We start from the raw sequence: 19,837 nt of genomic DNA, 5'->3' as shown, positions 1-19,837 counted from the left end.
ACACACACACACACAGTATCTCTGAGCTTTGGTTGTAGTTCCATTGGTATTTTCCTAGCGTGGAAAAACCCCTGTGTTTGACCCGCCCTGAACTACATAACCCAGACATAGAAAATAACCTGTAATCCCCATGCATTCGAGGTAGAAGCAGGAGGATCAGGAGTCCAAGATCATCTTTGGCTACATAGCAAGGTTGGACCAGATAAGATTCTACCTAAAAAAAAAAAAAAAAAAAAAAGTAATAAAATTTTAAAAGCATCTTTGCTAATCAGTAGCTATATAATTAAAATGACACACATTTGTCTCATGACCCTTTGCCTACAAGGAAAATAAAGTATTACTGAGCAGAAAGCCTGAGAAGAATCTGGTAACTGAGAGTAGCCTCTCCCAGTATGATGACTGTGTAGGGTTCCTCCCTTTCCTCTATTTCAAAATCTGCAGGTGTGGTCAAACTCCAGGATGAGGCTTGACACTTCCCTCCAAGTACTAGTCCCCAAGCTGACAATATAAATGTTTATTATAAGACCTTTTTTGAAAATAGAGCAGCTTTTCATAGGTTCCTCTGCTAGTACCCCTCCCTGGTTCTTACCAGCGTGTGAAAAGAAAACCTTAGTGCTAGCGTTCTCCTGTCTTTAGGGTGTAAGGGGCAAGCACCGAGGGTGCAGAATAAGGTCAGTCCCTTAACAAGAAGTGCTACAGACAGTTGCAAAGGTTATAGCATCTTAAACACTGCAGTGAGAGCCGTGCATTTCAAGGGAGGGAGGGAACTCTTCTCGGACTTCACCCCGGAACGATCCCACCTGGTAGAATTTTGTCAAATGTGCACAGAGTGGATGGATGGATGGATAAAAAAAAAAAAAAAAACGCCGGGCGGTGGTGGCGCACGCCTTTAATCCCAGCACTCGGGAGGCAGAGCCAGGTGGATCTCTGTGAGTTCGAGGCCAGCCTGGGCTACCAAGTGAGTTCCAGGAGAGGCGCAAAGCTACACAGAGAAACCCTGTCTCGAAAAACCAAAAAAAAAAAAAGAAAAAGAAAAAAAAAAAACCCTCTCGTGTATTCATGTATATACCACCCACCAGAGGCTTCCTTGGCAAGTGAACAGTCCATGGCCTCTTGTCCCGTGTGTGCTGGCTGTGGTTCCCTGACCAGGAATTGCTTTGCATAGTAGGAAGTCTCCATAAGTAGTCCTGGATGAGCCAGGAGTCGTCTGGGCTTCAGGAACACACTCTTTAGCGAGTGCCTGTGGCCAGGCAGGGACTGCCTCTGAAGCAATGTCAAGGGGTATGAAGGAAAGAGCAGTGTTGGGCTACCTGCTTGGCTTGAGAGCTAGCAGGGTAGGGCCATCCAGGGTTGCCAGCCTCTGCAGCGGGCGGGGTGGGGCGGGGCTGGGTGCCGACGCCTGCACCTGCTGGGCACCCGCGGCCACATTCGTGGCGGGAGCTGACAAGTGAACACCTCTGAGGCTCAGATAAGGTCAGAAGTCCCCCTGGGGCAGGGGCTGGGGGGCCGGGAGAAAAGGAGGCACTGCCTGAGGGAGCTCCACCTAGGAAGGGAGGCGCTGATCGGACCGCCAGGGGACAAGAGAGGGATAAGGACGCACTGGTTGGACGAACTGGTTCGGAGGCTCCTCGGATGTAGGAAAGGTGCTTGGAGTGCAGAGGCTACCTAGTGCCTCGAAATCCGTTGGTTGCCCCTTCAGGGTGGGAGCAGTCGCCGCGGAAGTTGCTCCTCTGCACTGTCCCCGGCCCCCACCCCGAGGTCGAGGTCCTGGAATGATTCAGGTCCACACGTAGGTGCGAAGTCCGGCATCCATTCTCCCTGAGTGGAGCAGGGGACTCGGGCGGCGTGTCTACTGCGGAGACCTCGGGTTGTTTTCAGGCTGCCAGCTTGGCGTGTGCTCACTTGAACCCCATTTGTCGCTCCTTATTAGCTAAGGATCCACAAATACAGGACCGAGATACATTCCTTAGGCCAGGAAGTCTGATGAGAGACGGTTGATACAGCCCCTCACCCCACCCCCCAGCCATCATTTGGCCTCGGCAGGGAGTAAAGCCCTAAGATTGGCCCTAGTACGGAGAACCTAAAAGGGAAAGGTAGAGGCGCTATCTGAATCCAGAGGGATTGACCTTGGAAACAAGGCCCACCTTAAATGGAAAAAAAAAAAAAAGATTTTTACTTCAGTCAAGGAAAGGTGGGGCTTCATGAAATGTAGTTTTAAAAGCTTAAGAGCAGCTTCCTTTCCTAAGGTCTCAGCAACGGCCGCTTCAGTTCCTTCCCTTTCCTTTGGAGCCTCTTTCCCCCATCTCCCCACACTACTTCCCGTGTTGCCCCACCCTGGGTTCCATTTGACTTCAGGATTAGTATAGCCACCAAAGCTGGAAGGCAGATGCATTTATCTAACTACACACCCATCTAAATAGCTTCTATGGGTTATTGTTCACAAGCAAACTACGCTTTCGTTTTTCGTCAATAAGAGCTTTCTACTCAGTAGAGTCTGGATTTTGAACCCCAAGAAGCAGCTCGGTTTGTTGGCTCAATAGTATTGTGATCACCTGCTGTTCTGTGATTTCTGGGAAAGACAGCAAGGTTCCTTTGAATATGAGGGTCCTTCTGTTTTACGAAGTAGAGAGCCTGTGCAAAGTAAGCAGCGAGCAAGGCATTATCTGGTTGACAGTATTTGTATTATAGAGACCCAGTATTCTACCATCTTTCCAAAGGCTTTGGTTTGCTCTCACTGAGGAAGATGGAAACGTACCAGTGCTCTGCTTTCCCTTGTAGTCAGTCTATGGTCTCTTCCCCGGCCTTTCTGATGGATGCTGCCTGTGATGGCCAGCGGGAGAGCTGTTGAGTCTCATTTTGTCTGAGGTCTCCCCTAGAATGCTCCTGCTTATAGCTACGACTTAATCTTGGAACTTAAAAAGCTATAGCTTAAAAATGGCACTTTGAGATGAGCACTGAAGTGGAGAGAGATGGAGAAGAAGACTTCTGATTCTTCAAGGTGGCATCAGTGGCATGCTCAATTATTCAAAATACGTTAGGTGTTAGGCAGAATCAAAGCACTATCAGAAGTTATCACTCTTTTGCTTGTTGAACCCAGTAGGTAAGGACGGCTTTACCACACGTAAAGCCACCCTCATAGCTGAGGTCCCTGAGATGGCAAGCCTTTTTAATTATAGGGAAATTAAAGTCACTGGTGTGTTAACAAAAGAATAGGTAGCTCTATAAAAATATTTCCTCTCTGTAAGTTTCTACAGATGGTCGTAAAACACACAAACAATAATTTACAATAATAGGCCATACTGAAGGGGAACAAGAGACCACACACAAGTGCTGCGGTCCCCTTAAATTTCCTGTGACTCCTTCACTTGACCTCTGAACTTCGACCCTTTTAACCAGCCAGCTCTCTCTCCCAGACTTTCTCTAGAACTGGAAATAGACAAAACAGATTAAAGTAGAACTGGATGGGTTTCTTTTACTGACCTCCTTTAAGAGTAGATGAGCACAAGGTACATATTCAGAGGCCAGAAGAAAATTGAAAAGGTCTATCGGTTGCCTGTATGTGCCACAGAGTGATGCTGACACATGGCAAGCCATGGTGTTGCCCTGCCAAGGGTTTGGTTTTCATAAAGCATCATCAATATCTTGAGGGTAGAACAGCAGAATGGGGATTTGTAGAGTGCAGAGTGGGAGGTAAGAGTAGGGTCTCTCTCTAGTCCTCATGCAAAACTGAAACCAAATCATTCTGTACCTGGCCAGTGCTGCTCACTGCCCATTATGAAGTAGTCGAGCCGGGACTCCAACCTGAATGTTTTCCAGAATACTACAGTTCATACTAGGTAATCTTGTATTATTATTTTTTAAGTTTTGTGATAGAAGGTTACAATTTGTGTCTCCTAAATACTCATACATTTGTTTTTATATATTATTTATTCTTTGAGAATTTCGTAGATGTATACAATTTATTTTGGTAATATCCAGCCCACAATTTCTCCCCTCCAACTCATTCTGGACCCTAACAAACACACACACAACACATGCATGCATACACACACACACACACATACACACACCTCCCAACTTCCTCTCATCTCCTTTTTTAAAAAAAAACTCATTAAATTAAACTAGTACTCCAACTACTTCCATGGGTGTGGAGCCACCGGGAGTATGAGCAACCTACCAGGAGCCACACCCCTGAAGAAACAATGGCTCTCTCCCAAGAGTAGCCTAGTGTTCATTGATTGACAGTGGCTCCTCAGCTGAGGATGGTGCCTCATGTGCCTCTCTGCTATCTATTCTGGAATGTGGACTGTCTCGATCTTGTACAGGTCTTCAGGTCTTACACAGATAACCACAGTTACTGTGAGTTTGTGAGTAGCATCCACTAAAAAAAAAAAAAAAAAAAAAAAAAAGATTCTCAGCACTTCTCCCTGACCTTAGACCTTGGGCTCTTATAGACTTTCTGCCATTTCTTCTGCAATGTTCCCTGTACCTTGGATGGGGAGAGAGGTGATATAGATATGTAACGAGTCTTTTTCTGTCCCACCTGCCAGCTCCCAAATCATGACGGCAGACTTCTAATTGATTATGAAAGCTCGACCTGTAGCTTAGGCTTATTTCTAAGTAGCTCTTATAACTTAAATTAGCCCATTTATATTAATCTACATTCTATCATATGATGTTACCTCTCTCCCATCTTGCATCTCGTTTCCTCTCCTCTTTCTTTGTCTCCCTGGAAATCCCACCTACACCTCCTGCCTAGCTATTGGCCATCTAGCTTTTTATTACACCAATCACAGCAATACACCTTCACACAATGAACAAATATCCTGCAACATAAACACCCATTTAATGCTGAACACTCCATGGTCCCTTATTCTTTGCATTTTGACCAATTGTGTATCTCTTCATTAGCCACTGCCCATTGAAAAAAGAAGCTTCTCTGATGAGGGCTGAGAGCTGCATTAATTTATGGGTATGAATAAAAGTATTTCGAAGGCGGTTTGATACTAGATTTAGCCTAATAACAGTAGTAGGCTCTCCTCCAGGACTTATGACCTCTCCAGACACAGGTTCCTGGCCAGGTTTATGATACCAGGCATGAGCTCCCTGTAAGGTGGGCCTTACATCCAATAAAAAACAGTCAGTTACCCCATAACATTCATGCCACTATTGCAAAGTTGATAATAGCTTTCCAGGCCAACCATCACTGTAGCTCTCAAGAATTCACAGCTGGGTAAAACTGTTGATGACTTTTCTTTGATATCATACAAAGAATCTTTCAACACTGTGAAAGCTAGTCAGCAGGGAGGAAACGTCCAGTTCAGTACTGGCTTGAACATCCTATGACCAAAGTGTGTGTTGTCTTCAGCAATAGAGTCTTACCATCAAGTTCTGATGGGCAACCAAGAGCAATGCCAATAGCTTGTATTATTTTAGGGATTGCTGGGAGGCCTCCGACCAACAACACAAAGAGAAGTAGCCCATATCAGGCACTGGGATTTTTGTTTAATAGCATTGCTTCCAGAAGGAGAATTACCCCTCCATCTAGGATACTTCTATTCAAACTTTTTAAACTATGTTTTTTCAGTGAGCTTATAAAATAGATTTCCATATGGCATTTTCAAATCTCCTTAGTGTTAGTTATCCCTCCCACAACCCTTCCCTCTACAATCTCCCTCCTTACTTAACACCTCCCGTTGTTCCCCTTCCCCTTTCATATCACCTGTGTTCTACTATTCCCCTTCCCTTAAGATCTTCCTAAAGCCCTCTGCAATCACCCATTTCTAGTACCCTGGCTTTTACAGGTACCCTAAGTTACAAACACACATCTAAGTCTAAGCTGGATCCACCTATGAGACAGAGCATGTGGCATTTGTCCTTCTGGGCCTGAATTGCCTTACTTAACTGAATATTTTCCTGCTTTAATACTTTTCCTGCATGTTTCATAATTTCATTTTTCTTTATAGATGGACAAAATCCCATTGTATTGATTCCATTTCCTAGCTATTGTGATTAGAACAGCAATGAGCATGAATAAGCAAGTAACCCTGTAATCGTTTAGAGCCCTTTGGGTATAGGCCTTGGAGTGGTACAGCTGTAACATATTGATACATCTACCCCTAGCTTTTTGAGGAGTCTGAACAGTGACTTCCAAAGTGGCGGCACTTGTTTATACTCCACCAGCAGTGGATGAACATTCCCCTTTCCTAACATCCTTGCTGGCATTTATTGGTTTTGGTTTTCTTGATTTTAGCCACTCTGAATGGGGTGAGATGAAATCTCAGTGTAATTTTAATTTTCATTTCTCTGACTGCTGAGGATGATGAGAACTTTTTAAATTGTTTATTAGCCATTTATATCTATTCTTTTGAGACCTCTGTTCAGTTCCAGAGTACATACATGTTTTAAATTGCTTTCTTTGTGTCGAGTTATTTTTACATTCTACACACTAATCCTCTGTCAGATGTATAGCTGGCAAAAAAATATTTTTCCCATTCTGTAGGCTACCTCTTTAGTTGATTAACAGTTGACTCCATGGTACAGCAAGCTTTTAATTTCATGATGCCCCACTTGTTAATAGTTGGTCTTATTTACTGCAAAACCAGGTCTTATTCAGAAAGGCCTTCTCTGAGTCCATACCTGAAGTAGACTCACTTCTTCTTCCTCTAGAAATTTCAGAGTTTGGGGTCTAGTATTCAAGTCTTTGGTACATTTGGAATTCATTTTTGTACATGGTGAGAAATAATCAACTTTCAGGGCTGGAGAGATGGCTCAGCAGCTAAGAGCACTTATTGCTCTTATAGAGGACTAAGGTTTGGTTGCTAGAACTCACATTGTAGCTAACAACCATTCATAATTTCAGTTCCAGGAAATCTAATGCCCTCTTCTGACTCTGCAGGCAATACATAGATGTGGTGCACATTCATATACTCAGGTAAAACACTAACACATGCAAAATAAAATCATCTTTTACCAAAATTTTTAAGAACCAACTTCCGTTCTTCCACAGGAAGATACTCAGTTTTCATTCTTTTACAGGTAGATATCTAGTTTTTCCAGCACCATATTTTGAGATGCTGTCTTTTATTCAATGTGTACCTTTGTTATCTTTGTCAAAAAACTGGGTGGCTAAACGTATTTAGACCAATATCTAAGTCTTTAGTCTGTTCCTTTGACCAATGGGTCTATTTTGTGGTAGTGTCATACTGTTTTTATCACTGTAGTAGAATTTGAGATCAGGAGTAGTGATACCTCCAGTAGTATTTATTGTTTGAGATCATTTTGACTATCTGGTATCTTTTCTGCTCCCATATAAATTTTAAGACTTTTTTTTCTGTAAAAAAAAAAATATTGAATTGGAATTCTAATACAAATTACATTGAATATTTGGATTCATTTTAGTACAATGACCATTTTCACAATATTAATCCTACTAATCCATAATTATAGGTGGTCTTTCCATCTTATGATTTCTTCTTCAGTTTCTTTAATGTTTTAAAATTTTCATATTTCCATTTATAAGTCAAACGGTGGTAGCACACACCTTTAATCTTAGCACTCAGGAGGCAGAGGCAGGTGGATCTCCAAAAGTTTGAGGCCGATCTGGTCTACAAAGCAAGTTCCAGGACAGCCAGGGCTGTTACACAGAGAAATCCAGTCTCGAAACCCCTATCCCCAAATTTTTTTCACTTATCAGTAATTTGTTTCCTTGGTTAGGTTTGTTGCAAGGAATTTTCTTCTTAGGCTATTATGAATGTGGTTGTGTCCTTGATTTCTTTGCTGGTGTGCTTGTCATTGGTATATAAGAAGGCCACAGATTTGGATATGTTCATTATGCAACTGGGCACTTTGCTGAAACCAATCGTCAGCTCTAGGAGTCTTCTGTTGGAGTTCGAGGATCACTGTGTATAGAATCGTATCATCAGCCAACAGGGATTAATTGACTCCTTCCTCTCCTCTTTGTATCCCTTTTGCTTATTTTTCTGGTCTAACTGCTCTAGCTAAGATTCCAAGCACTGTGCTGAACAGAAATGGCAAGAGCGAACCCCCTGTCCTGTTTCCAATCTCAGCGAGAATACTCTTCGGTTTTTCTCTATTTAACACGATGGTGGCCCTACGGTTGTCGTATATGACCTTTGTTATGTTGAGATTATGTTCCCTCCACCACAAGTCTCTCAAGGGTTTTTCTCCCAAGGTTATGATGAATTTTGTCAAAGGTATTTTCTGAATATATTGAGATGAGCATGTGATTTTTGTTTTTAGTTCACTTATGTGATGGATTACATTCATTATATTAGTATATATTTATTGCTTTGGTTATATTTATTGATCCCTGAATCCCTAGAATAAAGGCAGCTTGATCATGTGGAACGGTCTTTTTGATGTATTCTTGAATTCAGTTTGCAAGTGTTATATTGAGAATTTTTGTGTCTATGTTCATCAAGGGAGCTGGTCAGTAATTATGTGGTATCAGGGCAATAGCGGCTTTTTTAAAGGCAGTGTTTGAACAGTAGGGAGAAGTGCTAGTTCCGTTGGCCCAGAGAGTATTACTTGGTAAGCAGTAGCTATGGGGGAGTTGCGGCTGAATGGAGTTGAAGATAATGAAACCGTTTGCCTGGGTGTTATTTTTCAGTCCTTCTGCTCCATGCTAAAATCGTTGATTTGAACTAGTTCTGTCTCTCATGGAGTCTCAGCTCCTCTGCTGTGCAGTGTTCTGTGAATTGAGACTAGCCAAGGCACTGTTTGCTCAGGTGTGGTTGCTGCAACCCCACCCTGCTGGCGTGGACAGCAGCCAGTGGAGGCACTGTGTAGAGGCCGTCTGTACTTCCCATGATTTCTCAGTGTTCATGGTGGTCCAAACAACAATGGCTGGAGACCCCGTGGATTAAAAAAAAATCCAGCTTTTGTGAACTTTCTGAGAGAAGTCTGGTAGCCTGGTTCACAGCCAACTTCAGAGTCTTCCCATTCTTCAGCTGCATTGACTGCTGAGTTGGTTGCTGTCCCAGCAGGTCCATCAATAGTAGAGAAGTTTGTTGGAGAGCTGAGCAAGTGGATCCTAGTGACTGAGCAGCAGCTGATGGAATATTCCAGGTCCCTGCTTTCCCTAAGTATAATCAACCATTCCTTGCAACCTGCTTAAAATCTTCCATCTTATCCAAAAGTCTGCTTTGTTTGAGTTTTTTGGTTTGGGTTTTTTGTTTGTTTGCTTGTTTGTTTGGTTGGTTGGTTGGTTGGTTAGTTTGGTTTGGTTTGGTTTTTCAAGACATGGTTTCTCTGTGTAGCCCTGGCTGTTCTGGAACTTACTCCTGTTCTGGAACTTACTCTGTAGACCAGGCTGGCCCCGAACTCAGAGATCTCCCTACCTCTTCCTCCTGAGTGCTTCAAAGACAGGGTCTCACTATGTAGCCCAGGCTAAAGCTTTCAATCCTCCTGCCTCAGCCTTCCAGTTGAAAGAAATTAATCATTTTGAAATTCTTTCTTTATTTATTATGTATACAGTGTTCTGCCTGCATGTGTCCTTGCAGGCCAGAAGAGGGCACCAGATCCCATTAAAGATGGTTGTGAGCCACCATGTGGTTCCTGGGAATTGAACTCAGGACCTCTGGAAGAGCAGTCAGTCAGTGCTCTTAACCGCTGAGCCATCTCTCCAGCCCCTCATTTTGAAATTCTTAATGAAATTAAATCATGCAAAAACATAAAAGTATTCAATGTAGCATAAAATCTGTTGTTTGGAGTAATGTTGATATAAACTGTTTAATGGACACTGAGCATTTACTCTTGCTTCTTAGAACTCTTAGAAGCTAATGCAGAGATACTTTGTTTAGCCCGCTTTATTCTCAGCTTTGTTTGGTGTCCTAGGAAGAATGGTTTAGAGCTGCATAGAGTCTTAAAGATTATCAAACCCAATCTTCTCATTTTCAAAGACGAAAACTTAGCTTCTGGGAAAATTAAACAAATACCTCACTTCGCTTCCTCAAATCTACTTCATGAAAGAATAGCAACTGAGACAGGGTCCTCTTGATGTTTACACATGCTTCTTTTGGCACGTGATCTCTGGATAATTTCCTAACTACATAAATCACATGACTTCTGACTTATGTATTGTATTGGTCTGAGGTCTGCAACACCAAGCCATATCCTTCCTGAGTGCTGGACTAAAATATAGATAGATGTTCCTTGACTTATGGTTTGGTTATATGTCCTGATAAACACATTGTAAATGGAAAATGCCATAAGTCAAAAATACATTTACTGCACTGTCCCCTGAACATCTGCCTTAGCAACACAGAATGCTGTGGGGTATAAGTTGTTTGCCCCTGTGATCACATGGCTACCTGGGAGCTGTTACTGACTGCTGCTGCCCAGCATTACAAGAGAAGGTCATATTTCATACATATGGATAGGTCAGAAAATCAAAGGTCAGGCACAGGGGTTTACTATCAACTGAATGCTTATGGCTTTCACATTAGTATGGAGTAAAAAATGCTAAGTCTAGAGGGAGACTTCTGTTGAAAACCAATAAACAAACAAAGAAAAAAAAAACCCTATGTCAAACCGTTATTTATCAGTTGGCCAGGTCCTTTCGCCCTAACTGGATAGGAGTTGTGGGTTTGCAACAGGAAGCGTTTTCGGGGCTGGTAGACCCAAGCCTTCCATTGCTCAAGACCTATGGGCTAGACTGGTGGCTGAAAAAACTTAACAGTCCCAAACCCTGAGGGCTAGGCACGTGTGGCTCTGGGCCTTTGAAGACTTAAGTTCCAGGCAGGTTGGAGGTTTGTCACTGGAGTCTTGAACTACCAGTGGTCTCAGCACTTGACACTTGTTTTCGGTGGCCCAGCAGCAGTATTACAGCTTCCAGTATTACAGCTCTGATACAGGCTGGGAGTGGTGGGACCCCCAGCTCTACAGTGACACATTCCAGCTCTCAGGCTAAAGGTGTCAGGATCCCCAACCCTTGACAACTGCCAGGACTGTAACTCCTGGCCGGGATGTCTAAGAGCCCTGTCCCTGGCGTTCTGCAGTCCTCTGAAATGTTTGCCATGACTGGGGTTCACGATTTCCCTTCTTTGGTTCATCACCTCTACTTCCCATCATTCCTACTCCATCCGCCCTCTGGAACTCTGGAGTGGCTCTCCTGTCATTGCTATTGCTGCGACTGCTGTTGCAGCCTTCAACACTGCTAGCTGTCCACTGCCTCTGCTCTGCCTGGGTTTCTCATCCTCCCTTGGTGTCACCAGCTCAGCCTGCTCTACTGCTGAAAATCAACTATGAGCAAGGAAAGACTGCTAGAAGGAAGCCTTTGATTAAGCATCGTGTTGCAATATCTCAGCTGCTATGTGTGTGTGTGCCAGTATGTGCAGGTGACAGCCTGTGTGTAGGGACAACTCTCCAGAGTCACTTTTCTCCTGCCAACTGTGAGATCCAGGGATGAACTCAGGCCTCGATGCAAGCGCTCCTACCCACTGAGTCATCTCACTGGTCCAGTGTTCATGTTCAAAGGACATTTTCTCATGCTTTGGGTTTTGCTATTCGTAATGGAAGGTTTATTGAAATGACCTTGATAAAGAATGCCGTGTTACAGCCGGGCAGTGGTGGCGCACGCCTTTAATCCCAGTACTCGGGAGGCAGAGGCAGGCGAATTTCTGTGAGTTCGAGGCCAGCCTGGGCTACAGAGCGAGTTCCAGGACAGGCTCCAAAGCCACACAGAGAAACCCTGTCTCGGAAAAAAAAAAAAAAAAAAATGCAAAAAAAAAAAAAAAATGCCATGTTACCACACATAATGTTGCACACCTGTAATCCTAAAACTCAGGAGGCTGAGGCAGAAGGATCAAGAGTTTGAAGCCAGCCTAGAAAACAGTAAGTTCCAGGACAGCCTGAGCAACATGGAAAGGTCCTGTTTCTGAGACAAAAGAAAGAAGAAGGAGGGAGAATGCAATGAAAGAAACAGGAAGGAAAGAAGAAGGCAAGTGTCATGGTCTGTGAACTCAGCTTGTACAATGGTGGGCTTCTTTGTGTAGTAATTAATTAGTTAGAGCAGGTTTTTGGTTGGTTTACCATTAAATGTCTCCAGGAGCTCTCTACTATAATTTGTTTCTCATAAATAGCTCTACTCTAGAAGTTTATTCCTTTTCAAATATATTTTACACTTATTTGTGTGTGTGTGTGTGTGTGTGTGTGTGTGTGTGTGTGTGTGTGTGTGTACCTGTCTGTCCATTTGTGAGTGCATATACTTGCCACAGTGCACTCATGGAAGTCAGAGGACAAGTCACAGGAGTTAGTTATCTCCTTTTACCAAGTGAGTCTAGGTGTATTGGGTGGTTTTGTGTATCAACTTGGCACAAGCTAGAGTCATCAGAGGGAGGAGCCTCAGCTAAGGAAATGCATCCTTGAGATCCAACTGTAAGACATTTTCTCATTTAGTGATCAATAGAGGAGGGCTCAGCCCATGGTGGGTGGTGTCATTCCTGGGTTGCCAGTACTGGGTTCTATAAGAAGGTGGACTGAATGAACCATGGGAAGCAATCCAGTAAGCAGCACTCCTCCATGGCCTTTGCATCAGCTTCTGCCCCTGGGATCCTGCCCTATTTGAGTCCCTATCCTGACTTCTTTCAGTGATGAACAGCAATGCTGAAGTGTAACACAAATAAATCCTTTCCTCCTCACTTGCTTTTTTGGCCACGGTGTTTTGTCACTATAGGCAGACTTTTCTTCCCACCCGCCAGTTCCAAATAACCAACACAGAGACTTAATAGCAATTATAAATGCTCAGCCAATAGCTCAAGTTTGTTGCTAGCTAACTCTTATAACTTAAATTAGCCCATTTACAATCATCTACATTCTGCCATGTGGCGGGTACTTCTTTTTCATCTTGCACCTCTTGTTTCCTCTCCGTGTCTGGCTGGTAACTCCTCTGACTCCACCCTTCCTCTTCCCAGTGTCCTTAGTCTAGTTCTCTCACGTAACCTTATTCTGTCCAGCTATTGGCCAGTCAGCTTATTAAACCAATCACAGACACATATATTCACACAGTGTAAAGGAATATTCCACATGTCACAGCAATACCTAAGACAAATTGGTACCAGGAGTGGGGTATTGCTGTGACAGACCTGACCATGTTTTTGAGAGGATTGTGGAAGGACTTTGGAACTTTGGGCTAAGAAAGTTGTTGAGCATTAAGACTTCAGTGGGATGTTATATGGGATCTTGGAAGATAAGAATGTTAATAGCAGTGCAGAAAAGGGAGGCGTGGCTTGCAAAGTTTCAGAGGGAAGTCAAAAGACTCTATCAGGGCCACTTGTTATTTTGAATTAAGATCCGGTGGTTTCAGTTAGCTGGGGCTGAACAATGAGCTATGATTAACAAGATACCAGAACTACTGAATTGAAACCTTTATGTTACTAGGACAATTGACGATGGTTAGCTGGAGCTAAGAAATTAGCGATGATTAAGAAGAGACCAGCATCATTGGTGAAGTCTTCTGAGAAGTGTTTCCTGAGAGCACAGAGAAGCTGTGTTCCAGAGTCAGCCAAGGTTGTACCTTGTACTGGCAGCCAGACTTGGTAATGTGTAAGCATCACCCAGGTGGTACTGGTTTTGAAGACATGATGGGGTCATAGAGAGCAGCTGAAGCTTGGCATTGTGAGAGACCAGGAAAGGCCATTGGTGAAGGTGCAGCCTCAGTGGCAGCTGAAGGCCCAGGACTGAAGGGGTCATGCAAAGAAACTGAGGCTTGGCATCACGAACAGAGCCTGTGAGAGGCTATTGGTGAAAGTGCAACCCAGCTGCAGCAAGGGACCCCAGCACTTTGGAGATGCCAGGAGCATGGAAAGACCATCAAGAACAGTAGCAGCAGTGGAGTGGAACCAGCTGGAGTCTAGAAAACAAGCTGTGTGTGCTGCATAGTGCCGAGCCAGAGAAGTGACCCAAACACTTTGGAGGAGTCCAGAAAATCATGAGTGAATCCCAGATATTGGATGGCTGGAATTTTTTTTTTTTTTTTTGGTTTTTCGAGACAGGGTTTCTCTGTGTAGCTTTGCGCCTTTCCTGGAACTCACTTGGTAGTCCAGGCTGGCCTCGAACTCACAGAGATCCGCCTGGCTCTGCCTCCCGAGTGCTGGGATTAAAGGCGTGCGCCACCACCGCCCGGCATGGAATTTTGTTTTGCTTTGATTTGATTGTGACTCTGCCCTAATTTTTCCCTCTTGAAGTAAGAACATATTTTACTGGAGTCCACAGTTGAAAGACTTGAATTTTAAAAGACTTTCAACTTTTTAAAAAGAGATTGACTATTTTTTTAAAAAAAGATTTATTTATTATGTATACAGCATGTATGACCAGAAGAGGGCACCAGACCTTATTACAGATGGTTGTGAGCCACCATGTGGTTGCTGGAAATTGAACTCAGGACCTCTGGAAGAGCAGTCAGTGCTCTTAACCTCTGAGCCATTTCTCCAGCCCCCGAGATTGGCTATTTTAAAGGAACTAAAATTTTAATGTGTTTGAATTTGTAAAGACTGTAGGACTTTTAAAGTTATTTAAGATCTTGGGGATGAATAAGAAAGGAAGGGTTGTGGGTTGGGGATTTAGCTCAGTGGTACAGCACTGGCCTAGCAAGCACAAGGCCCTGGGTTCGGTCCTCAGCTCCAGAAAAGAAAAAAAAAAAAGAAAAAGAAAAAAAAAAAGGAAGGGTTGTGGTTTAATAGTTTAATAGTGATGTGTTTGTAAGTTGACAAGAGGTAAGTTGACAAGAGGTCAGTTGTACTGGCCGGTTTTGTGTGTCAACTTGACACAAGCTAGAGTCATTAGAGGAAGGAGCTTCAGCTGAAGAAATGCCTCCATGAGTTCAGCTATAAGGCATTTTCTCAACTAGGGTTCAATAGGGGTAGGGCCCAGCCCATGGTGGGTGGTGCCATCCCCGGGCTGCTGGTCCTGGGTTCTATAAGAAAGTGGCTGAGCAAGCCTTGGGAAGCAATCCAGTAAGCAGCATCTCATCATAGCCTCTGCATCAGCTCCTGCCTCTAGGCTCCTGCCCTGTTTGAGTTCCTGTCCTGACTTCTTTCAGTGATGAACAGCAATGTTGGAGTGTAAGCCAAATAAATTCTTTCCTCCCCAACTTTTGGTCATGGCGTTTCATCGAAACAGTAGAAACCCTAAGGTACCAGGTAACTCATCAGACTTGGGAGCAAGTGCCTTAATCTACTGAGCTATCTTGTGGCGTATTCTTTTTCAAGAGGAGGCTGTTAATTTAGAATATTAGCAGGATGTGGTGGCTTATGCCTGTACTCTCAGCTACTTGGGAGTCTAAGGGAAGAGGTTTTGCAAATTCAATGTCAGCCTTGGAAACTTAGCAAGGCCCCGTCTCAAACTTTTAAAAGGGTCTAGAGGAACAGCTCAGTGGTGGAATGTTCATTCCCTAGGTTCAATACTCAGTGCCACTAGTAATACTGAGTAACTTTGATTTTCTTTTTTTAACTATATAGTTCTGTCAGTAGTAGAGGTGGTGTGTTATTACTGTGTCAAATCCTGAGATAATCCTCTTATAAAAAAGTTTCTTTCTGCTTACCACAAGCCAAAACCACTATGGTGTATGATCATTTGTCCTGTGGCTTTGGGCCTGTGGTGGATCATCATGAACAGAATGTGTGACAGAGAAAAACTGTTGACCTCATACTGGGATGGGGCAGAAAGAAAGAAGGAGCCACAGTGGCTCTCCCTGTGGAGAGCACATCCCAGATGATCTCCCAATACCATCACACTGTGAACCCAGCCTTCAACACATGGGCCTTTGGGGACACCGTAAGTTCTAACTACAGCAGATCCAGGCGAGCACATAGCTGTGCAGCAAGTGAAGCCGGATTCTGTTCTTGACTCCGTTCCTACTTTGAAGTTGCTGATATGCTTCTGTGTCTCTTCTTTCCTACTGAAAAAATATGAATTTATATTTAAAAACAAGATTTCAGAGCAGTGAAACCTCTTGAAACATACAAAAACCTGATTTTTTTAGGATCAACACTTGTAAACACTGAATGGACTCAGCAGGTTGTTATTTATATATTAAATTTGTTTATATATATACATAATAATAATTATTAAAGAGAAAGAGGCCATGAATTTCAGAGGGAGTGGAGGTGATATGGGAGGATTTAGAGGGAAGAAAGAGGAAAATGATGTAAGTATAGGACATGTGTTAAATGAAAAATGACTAGATAAAGTATTTGTTACCCACATATACTGGAATAAGTATTAATAATTAGTGGGTAATAAGTACTAATTCTGAGTAAATTAGGACCTTTGGAGATATTGCACATCATGCCAGAGGAAGATTAAATGGAAAGACATGATAAGAGGTGGGACACTTGGCCAGCCCTGGAGGCTTCCAGACTTCCTAGAGGAGACAAGTGCTGAGTATTAAAAACTGAGTTGCTGTGAGTCAGGTGGAAAGAAGTGGAAAGCGCATACAAGGTGGTAGGAATAATGAAAGCAAAGTAAGGTTCATGGTAAAGAGAACAGGCCAATGAGTGGGAAGGAACTATGTCCTGCACGCATGCAGTGAAAATTGATGCGGACCACCTCACAGGGTAGGCAGTTCATGAAGTACTTTACACTTGATTGTCGTATAGTTAGGTTTATTACATATGGTGACCAGACAGAAGGAAGTTTGATGAGGAGCAGGACTTGAAGTATTGTAAGTAGTCAAGACAAAAAAAAAAAAAAACCTGAGGAATGAAATGAGGTTATTGTTGCCAAAACAGAAAGGAAAAAGAAATGCTAAATATTTAGGGAAACAAAATAAGCAGCATTTTGAGAAGAGATAAATGTGGCAATGGGGAATCCTAAGATGGGATGGTAAGTCCAGGAGGACTTCCAGGATCCTGGCTTTAAGAGTCCTCAAGTTTGGGATTGAGAAGGAAAGCCAACGTGGTGTCAGGGAAGATGGTGAATTGGTTTGGGACATAGTGACTTTGAAAGGTCTAAACACATCTATGTGCTTTTATGTAACTGTCACATTAGCAGAGTGTCAGATAATGAATCTGATGAGATCAGGCTAGAAACGAAGTTATAGGAGTCATCACCATGGAAATGGTACTTGATCTGTAGCTATACACTCTCATAAGGGAAATAGGAAATGGAAGTAAGCTTGCACACAACAAATGACCATTGAGAAAAAGAAAAAAATTAGCAGAGCAGCCTGCAGAACAAGAGAAAAAGTTCTCCAGCTATTCATCTGACAAGGGATTAATATACAGAATCACATGAAAACTCAAAAACATCAACACCAAAAGAAGTAATCTGCCAAGCCTACTGGCACATGCCTGCGTCCCAGCATAGGAGGCAGGAACAGGAGAGTGGAATGAGTCCAAAGCCACTTAGGTGAGTTCCAGACCTGGTAGATTACATTATAATACCCTGTCTGAAAACAGACAAAAGACAAACACAATAACACTATACAGACAATAGTGGCCAAATGAACTGGACGGTTTAGGGCCTCAGGGCTATGTGTATTCACAGCCTGGGAATTTGATTTGATGACTTTACAGAGATATTTTCATTATTACACCCCTTTCTAAATTCAATATTGTATTTCCCTTAGCAGAGAGAGAGAGAGAGAGAGAGAGAGAGAGAGAGAGAGAGAGAGAGAGAGAGAGAGAGAGAGAGACCTACCAAGAAACCAAGATCCAACTATCAAACTAGGCAGGAACTGAGCCCTCCTCTCTAGTCTGGTCACACTTCTGAGAGCAGGGACGGGCCTTCGTGGACTTTACAACCATGATCATATAGGAAAATCATGCAATGAGCGAGCAATTATCCACACCACACCAGCAGTCTGTTACTAAGCAGCTCCCAGAACAGGGCAAAGTAACAAACAGCAGAACTGGCTGTATTCCAGATTGAACCTGGACAGAAAATATTGAGTTCCTGTCAAAAAGGATAGACTCAAAGTAAAAATGAATTCGTTAGTTAATTTAATATACATGTATTCTGGGGCAGAAAAGATGGCTCAGTGGTTAGAAGTGCTCAGTGCTCTTGAAGATCCCGATTTGGTTCCCAGTCCCCACACAGGGTGGCTCACAACCACCTGTAACCACAGCTCCAAGGGGTATGACACCATCTCCAGGCTTCCTCAGGCCACACACTCACACAGACACTTGCACATTCACATAAATAAAAATAAACCTAGAAATACATGTTCTAAAGCATGCTAACCAAACAGACCAAATGTACACTCCACGCCCATTACAAAAATATCCTCAGCCTCCACCCTGTTAGCATTTGATGATATGAAACAGTATTTGTTCCCCTTCATGGAGTCAGCAACTAAAAAACAATAGACAGTAGTTTTAGTTCAACAAGTATACTGCTCTGAGGATAGAAATCCAGGTTTCTCCCCACTGATACTGAGACCAGGTATTAAAATCACCAGATTAAAGAAGAAATGCCTGTTTATAAACCACTTACTCTAGTTATTCTTAGCTAATTCTCACAAGATTCTCCCAAAGATGAGGGTGTGGTGGCTACTCTTCATTCATAAGTAGATCCAGTTTAGAACTACATAGGCATTCCAGGTACAATTCAATGGAGGGCATTCCATCAGGTCATCCTGAATGAGCATGGCACCCTCCCATGGGCCAGGGCTCCAGTAACATGAAAGGGTAAAGGATTCCTGAAGAGTGCTGGCACTCTTTTTCTCTGCTGCCTGGCACACCACGCTTGAACTGCTCTGCTCTGCCACACCCTGCCTGCCACGATGGACTGAGGCATCTGAGCAAAGCAAGCCTCCCTCCCCTGAGTTGTCCATGACAGACATTCTGTTTCAGTACCGAGAAAACTAATACAGTAGGAGTCCCCGTTTTACAAATGCTGAAATGCAGAAATCTAGGAAACTTGACCAAAGGTTTTTACAGCAAAAGTAGCAAAACCAAGATTGAGCGCACGTCTGACACTCTATCCTTTGTGCTTTATGACAGTATTTCCCCTCAAAGGAAACTCTGGGAACCCAGGTGCCTTCAGGAAATAGGATGCGCTTACACGGACTTAACCCTTCTCTTGAATATTCTCTGTCTTGGACTTCCTCGGGCCATGTGTGAGTTTGTGCAAACGTTCCAGGGATTCTTGGGCATCTAGGGCCACCACGTCTGTTTGGTTTGACCTTTCAGTATACTCTTTTATCAAGTTCCAAATTTCAAAGTTGAATACCAGGTGGGCCATGGAAGATGATGACTCATGATCTTTCTTGCTAAATGAGGTGAGAGAGCAAGGATGATGAAAATAGGTAGTAGTATTATATTCCTGCCCTGATTTGCCGCATCAGGAATCAGCTGCTAACATCTGTTGGGCTTTGCAAGTGGCGAGTGGTATGGGCCCTTCCTGGAACCCCGCCCACATTAACTGACTAAGGCTTGCTCGTTTTTCAAGGAAGCTTTTGAGACATTTCCTGGCTCCTGTCTTTGTGTCCCTTCCCCTGAGTGACAGGGATCCTCTCTTTATTTTCACTCTCTCTAGACTCTAGAAAAGGTTTCATTACATGTGTCATGCCGGCTTAACTAATTGCACATCAACACAGCTTGAACAGGTTAAAAGCAAGGTCCTCCCTTGAAGAGTCACAGAATCTGCTTTCAAGCGCAGAAAGCTGGGGCTGGAGAAACAGCTCACTGTGTGACATGCAAGCATGAAGGCCTGAGTTCAGATCTCTAAAACACACAGGAATTCAGACATGATGGTGACATAGGAGGTGAAGACAGGAAGTCCCCAGAAACTAGAGAGCCGGCTAGGCTGGCCTGCAGAGAAGATAACAAGAAGCCTGATCTCAAACAAGGTTGAAGGAAAAACTGAAACACAA

The 19,837-nt window shown here is 43.4% G+C and overlaps 1 protein-coding gene across 2 annotated transcripts in view; it reads left to right on the top strand.

Annotated features, from left to right (window-relative positions):
- The first annotated feature begins 1,391 nt into the window (after nucleotides 1–1,391).
- Tmem45b (transmembrane protein 45B) overlaps nucleotides 1,392–19,837 on the top strand; it is a 55,262-nt gene continuing 36,816 nt past the window's right edge. For both annotated transcript variants that reach the window (XM_052755894.1, XM_052755912.1), the window contains exon 1: nucleotides 1,392–1,473. The gene's annotated coding sequence lies outside the window, so the exon portion shown is untranslated. The remainder of the gene's footprint in view (nucleotides 1,474–19,837) is intronic.

This window comes from Peromyscus californicus, unplaced genomic scaffold (genome assembly GCF_007827085.1).
Source record: "Peromyscus californicus insignis strain IS unplaced genomic scaffold, ASM782708v3 Scaffold_11__1_contigs__length_118956290, whole genome shotgun sequence".
Classification (NCBI taxonomy): Eukaryota; Metazoa; Chordata; class Mammalia; order Rodentia; family Cricetidae; genus Peromyscus; species Peromyscus californicus.
Note: the sequence above shows the minus strand (reverse complement) of the source record. Positions and strands in the feature narration are given on the sequence as shown.